This window comes from Aegilops tauschii, chromosome 5, assembly GCF_002575655.3.
Source record: "Aegilops tauschii subsp. strangulata cultivar AL8/78 chromosome 5, Aet v6.0, whole genome shotgun sequence".
In the NCBI taxonomy this organism is placed as follows: Eukaryota; Viridiplantae; Streptophyta; class Magnoliopsida; order Poales; family Poaceae; genus Aegilops; species Aegilops tauschii.
The window spans coordinates 406,014,487-406,021,774 of NC_053039.3; positions in this window are offsets into that span (position 1 = coordinate 406,014,487).

The window sequence follows — 7,288 nt, forward strand, 5'->3', positions numbered from 1 at the left end:
TGGAAAGAACTTGCATGACATCTTTTGTCCTACCCTCCCGTGGCAGCGGGGTCCTATTGGAAACTCAAGGATATTAAGGCCTCCTTTTAATAGAGAACCGGAACAAAGCATTAACACACGGTGAATACATGAACTCCTCAAACTACGGTCATCATGGGAAGTGTCCCAACTTCTGTCACTCTGGGTTTGCCGGAATAACACGTAGTAGGTGACTATAACTTGCAAGATTGGATCTAGAACATAGATATAATGGTGATAACATAAACGGTTCAGATCTGAAATCATGGCACCCGAGCCCAAAGTGACAAGCATTAAGCACGGCAAAGTCATAGCAACATCAATCTCATAACATAATGGATACTAGGGATCAAGCCCTAACAAAACTAATTCAATTACATGATGAATCTCATCCAACTCCTCACCGACCAGCGAGCCTACAAAGGAATGACTCACTCCTGGTGGGGAGCATCATGGAATTGGCGATGGAGAAGGGTTGGTGATGATGAAAATCGAAGATCCCCCTCTTCGGAGCCCCAAACGGACTCCAGATCTGGCCTCCCGATGAAGAACATGAGGTGGCGGTGGCTCCGTCTTGTGAAACGTGATAATTCTTTCTCCCTGATTTTTCTCTCCAAATATGTGATTTTATAGTATCAGGGTTGGAGTCTGCGGGGCCACCAGGTGGGGACAACCCACCTGGGCACGCCTGGAGGGGGGCGCGCCCTGGTGGGTTGTGCCCACCCAGGTGCCCCTCTAGTGGTTCTTGGCTCCAGAAATTCTTATTTATTGAATAAAAAATCGTCGCAAAGTTTCATTCCAATCCAAGAACTTTTATTTCTACACAAAAGACAATGCCATGGTAGCTGAAAACAACGTTAGTCCGGTTAGTTTCATTCAAATCATGCAAATTAGAGTCGAAGACAAGAGGAAAAGCGTTAAGAAAAGTAGATACCTTGGAGTGTGAAAACCTTTTTCTTTTGCTGGTATGTGAAACTAGGTGGTATAAATTTAGCAACAATATAATTACCATAATCAGCATACCATGGAGTACTATGAGAAGCATTTATGACATTTAATTGTTCATTAGGAAAGCTATCGTCAATAGGTAGTGGGTCATCAAGAACAATCTCTAACCTAGACAAGTTGTCTGCAACGGGGTTCTCAGCTCCCTTTCTATCAATAATATGCAAATCAAATTCTTGTAGCAAGAGAACCCATCTAATAAGTCTAGTTTAGCATCTTCCTTTTCCATAAGATATTTAATAGCAGCATGATCAGTGTGAACAGTTACTTTGGAATAAAAAATATAAGGTCTGAACTTATCACGTGCCAATACAACTGCTAAAAATTCTTTTTCAGTGGTAGCATAATTTCCATAGGCACTGTCTAGAGTTTCACTAGCATACTGAATAACATTTAATTTCTTATCAACTCTTTGTCCTAGAACAGCACGAACAGCATAATCGCTAGCATCACACATAATCTCAAAGGGTAAATTCCAATCAGGTGGCTGAACAATAGGAGCAGAAATCAAGGCTTTCTTAAGTATTTCAAATGCTTCTACACAATCATCATCAAAAACAAAAGGAACATCTTTTTGCAAGAGATTTGTGAGAGGCCTAGAAATTTTAGTGAAATCTTTAATAAACCTCTTATAGAAGCCCGCATGACCAAGGAAACTTCTTATACCTTTGATATCTTTAGGACACGACATCTTTTCAATAGCATCCACTTTAGCTTTATCAACTTCAATACCTCTTTCAGAAATTTTATGCCCCAATACAATACCTTCATTAACCATAAAGTGGCACTTTTCCCAGTTCAAGATGAGATTAGTTTATTCACATCTCTGCAAAACTCGATCAAGGCTGCTTAAGTAATCATCAAAAGAAGTTCCGTAAACGCAGAAATCATCCATGAAAACCTCAACAATCTTTTCACAAAAGTCAGAGAATATAGCAATCATACATCTTTGAAAGGTAGCAAGTGCATTACATAAACCAAAAGGCATACGTCTATAAGCAAAGGTACTAAAAGGGCAAGTAAAAGTAGTTTTTTTCTCCTCTTTTGACACAGGTATTTGAGAGAAACCAGAATAACCATCTAGAAAGCAGAAATGAGTATGTTTGGATAGTCTTTCCAGCATTTGATCAATAAAAGGTAGAGGGTAATGATCTTTTCTAGTAGCTTTATTTAATTTGCGAAAATCAATTACCATTCTATAACGTGTAACAATTCTTTGTAGAATCAATTCATTCTTATCATTAGGAACAACAGTAATACCTCCCTTCTTAGGGACACAATGAACAGGACTTACCCATTGACTATCAGCAATAGGATAAATTATGCCTACCTCCAGAAGCTTTAGTATTTCATTTCTTACCACTTCTTTCGTCTTGGGATTTAACCGTCGTTGATAATCAACAACCGGTTTAGCATCTTTCTCCAATTTAATTTTGTGCTGACATAGAGTGGGACTAATGCCCTTAAGATCATCAAGAGTATATCCAATAGCGGCACGGTGCTTCTTCAGAGTTTTCAATAATTTCTTTTCTTCATGCTCTGAAAGGTTAGCACTAATAATAATAGGATATATCTTCTTTTCATCAAGATAAGCATATTTCAGAGTATCAGGTAATTGTTTAAGCTCAAACACGGGATCACCCTTGGGTGGAGGAGGATCCCCAAGGATTTCAACAGGCAAATTTTGTTTCAGAATAGGTCCCTGATTAAAGAATACTTCATATATTTCCCTTATTTCATTCATAAACATATCATTTTCATGGTCTAGCAAATATTGTTCTAAAGGATTTGTAGGAGGCACGGCAATAGAAGCAAGACCAATAATTTCATCCTTACTAGGCAATTCGTTATCATGTGGTTGTCTATGAAATTTAGAGAAATTAAAATCATGAGACATATCCCCTAAACCAACAGTAACAATATCTTTCCCGCTGTCTATCTTAGCATTAACGGTATTCAAGAAAGGTCTACCAAATATAATTGGACAAAAATTGTCTTGTGGGGAAGCAAGAACAAGAAAATCAGTAGTATATTTTATCTTCCCGCATAAGACTTCAACATCTCTAACAATCCCAATTGGTGATATAGTATCTCTATTGGCAAGCTTAATAGTAACATCAATATCTTCTATCGCAGCATGTGCAATATCATTCATAATTTCTTTATATAAGGTAAAAGGGGTTGCACACACACTAGCACCCACATCACATAAGCCATGATAACAATTATCTCCTATTTTAACAGAAACAACAAGCATGCCAACAACAGGTCTATGTTTATCTTTAGTAACAGGTTTAGCAATTCTAGTAGCTTCATCACAGAAATAAATAACATGCCCATCAATATTATCAACCAAGAGATCTTTAACCATAGCAATACTAGGTTCAACTTTAATTTTCTCAGAGGGTTTGGGTGTTCTAATATTACTTTTGTTGACCACAATTGAAGCTTTAGCATGATCCTTTATTCTAACAGGTAATGGTGGTTTCTCAATATAAGCAGTAGGAACAATAGGATGAACATTATAAGTAATAGTTTCTTCTTCAACTTTAATAGGTTCAACTACTTTAACTTCAATGGGAGGATTATATTTAAACCACTTCTCCTTAGGAGATCAACATGAGTAGCGAAAGATTCACAGAAAGTAGCTAGTATCTCAGAGTCAAGTCCATATTTAGTGCTAAAATCACGAAAACCATCGGTATCCATAAAATATTTAACACAATCAAACTTAAGTTTTATACCTGACTCAGTACCTTCGTCAAGTTCCCAATCTTCGGAGTTGCGTTTAAGTCTTTCCAATAAATTCCATTTGAATTCGATATCCTTCATCATATAAGAACTAGTACAAGAAGTATCGAGCATGCATGGATCGATCATTATGAGAAAGCCGAGCATAAAAATTTTGAATAATAATTTCTCTTGAGAGCTCATGATTGGGGCATGAATATAACATTGACTTAAGCCTCCCCCAAGCTTGAGCGATACTTTCTCCTTCACGAGGGCAAAAATTATATATATATAATTCTGATCACGATGAACCAGAGGCATAGGATAAAACTTCTGATGAAATTCCAATTTCAATCGGTTGTAGTTCCATGATCCAATATCATCCAATAGCCTATACCATGTCAATGCCTTTCCCTTCAAAGATAAAGGGAAGACCTTCTTCTACACAACATCCTCGGGCATACCTGCAATCTTAAATAATCCACAAACATCATCCACATAGATTAGGTGCATATCAGGATGTAATGTTCCATCTCCTGTCAAGGGGTTAGCTAGCAGCTTCTCTATCATACCTGAAGGAATTTCATAATAAATATATTCAGTAGATGCAGTAGGTTGAGGAGCAACTCTTTTCTCTTCCGGTCGAGGTGAAGATACCCCGAACAAGCCCCTCAAAGGATTATTTTCCATAGTAACAAGTGACAGTAAATTTAAGCACACTTACCAAAGGCGCTTCACTCCCCTGCAACGGTGCCAGAAAAGAGTCTTGATGACCCACAAGTATAGGGGATCTATGGTAGTCCTTTTGATAAGTAAGAGTGTCGAACCCATCGAGGAGCAGAAGGAAATGACAAGCGGTTTTTAGCAAGGTATTCTGTGCAAGCACTGAAATTATCGGTAACAGATAGTTTTGTGATAACATAAATCATAACGGGTAACAAGTAAATTAAGTAACTAAGGTGCAGCAAGGTGGCCCAATCCCTTTTATAGAAAAGTACAAACCTGGACGAACTCTTATATAAATCAAAGCGCTCCTGAGGGCACATGGGAATTATCGTCAAGTTTGTTTTCATCATGCTCATATGATTCGCGTTTGTTACTTTGATAATTTGATATGTGGGTGGACCGGTGATTGGGTGCTTCCCTTCCTTGGACAAGCCTCCCACTTATGATTAACCCCTCTCGCAAGCATCCGCAACTACGAAAGAAGAATTAAGGTAAACCTAACCATATCATGAAACATACGGATCCAAATCAGCCCCTTACGAAGCAACGCATAAACTAGGGTTTAAGCTTCTGTCACTCTAGCAACCCATCATCTACTTATTACTTCCCAATGCCTTCCCCTAGGCCAAAATAATGGTGAAGTGTCATGTAATCGACGTTCACATAACACCACTAGAGGAGAGACAACATACATCTCATCAAAATATCGAACGAATACTAAATTCACATGATTACTTATAACAAGACTTCTCCCATGTCCTCAGGAACAAACATAACTACTCACAAAGCATATTCATAATCAAGATCATAGGAGTATTAATTATCATTAAGGATCTAAAAATATAATCTTCCACCGGATAAACCAACTAGCATCAACTACAAGGAGTAATCAACACTATTAGCAACCCACAGGTACCAATCTGAGGTTTTGAGACAAAGATCGGATACAAGAGATGAACTAGGGTTTGAGAGGAGATGGTGTTGGTGAAGATATTTATGGAGATTGAACCCCTCTCAATGAGAGGATCGATGGTGATGACGATGGTGATGATTTCCCCCTCCCGGAGGGATGTTTCCCCGGCAGAATAGCTCTGCCGGAGCCCTAGATTGGTTCTGCCCAGGTTCCGCCTCGAGACGGCGGCGCTTCGTCCCGAAAGCTTCTCTCTGATTTTTTCCAGGTTAAAACACACCATATAGACAATGATGGGCACCGGAGGCTTGCAGGGGGCCGACAAGGTCGGGGGCGCGCCCAGGGGGTAGGGCGCGCCCTCCACCCTTGTGGCTGGGTAGTGGCCCCCCTCTGGTATTTTCTTCACCCAATATTTTTTATTAATTCCAAAAACATGCTTCGTGAAGTTTCGGGACTTTTGGAGTTGTGCAGAATAGGTCTATAATATTTGCTCCTTTTCCAGCCCAAAATTCCAGCTGTCGGCATTCTCCCTCTTCATGTAAACCTTAAAAAATAAGAGAGAATAGGCATAAGTATTGTGATATAACGTGTGATAACAGTCCAGAATGCAATAAATATCAATATAAAAGCATGATGAAAAATGGACGTATCACCCACCGCGTGGGCAACCACTGCCGAGTCTTCCCCGGCTCTGTGTCGTTCGCTTCCTAGGACCCGTCGGCGCGGCGTGGTTAACGTGGTCAACGAACGACATCCATCAGAAGTGGACTGTACGTGGAGAGGCTAACAGCTAGGTCCCCGACCGCACACAAGGAAATGCCTCCTTATTACGCGCAAAATAATGATTCCTCCACCTGACAGCTGGTACCCACCGGAAGGGCCTCTGTATTTCGCGAAAAAACGTTCCCCTACTGTCAGCTCGGGCCCACCAGCTATATCTTCGCACGCATGGAAGTTCCTCCTTATTACGCACAAAAAAATGAATACTTCCGTGCTAGCTGGGACCCACCATAGTGGGAGGCTGACTTGTGGGCCTACTAAGTTGACGCGGACGAAGGGCTTTGTCAACTTAGTCAATATGGACAATTCTAGCTCTAGTGACCGTACGATGTCCATCCAACAGTTGTAGTGCTTCTTCAACCTCTGGTCTTCTTGCTCCAGCCGCCCAAACCAGCGCCGGTCGTGCTGCCTGCTCCTGCCTCCCGTGGCCGGTTGTGCTGTCGCGGAGGCCTCACCGCCCCCTACTACTCACACCGCTGGCCAGGCCATCCCTCTACTCGCCCACACCGCCTGTTATTCTGTGGCAACGGCAGCCTCACATCGCAGCTGAACCAGTGAACCCTCGTACTCCTCTCCGCGTGGGCATCCACTGCCGCGTCCTCCCGGCTCCGCGTCGTCCCCTTCCTAGGACTCACCGTCTTCCACCACCTTGGTGCTCTTGGCGTGGCGTGGTCAATGTGGTCAAGGAACGACTTCCATCGGAAGAGTACTGTACGTGGAGAGGCTGACAGCTGGGTCCATGGCCGCAGCAAGGAAGTGCAACCTTATTACGCGCAAAATAATGATTTCTCCACCTGACAGCAGGGACCCATCGGACGGGCCACCATATTTCGCGAAAAAAAAATTCCGATCTGACTACTGGGACCCACCAGCAACATCTTCGCACGCAAGGAAGTGCCTCCTTATCCTCCCTGACAGTCGGGACCCACCTGGTCGAAGCGTAAGTAGCATTGTCATTCTAGTCGCGAACATGTACGTACATACTGGTCGATCGGTCTGTTTGTAGGCTGCAGCAATGTACCGTGGCCGAGTAAGGAAGGGCACGTGTCATAGTAGAGGCACAGATGTAGTATGTACACGTACATACATCCAGGGTGCAAGAAAGTAAATACGGCCACG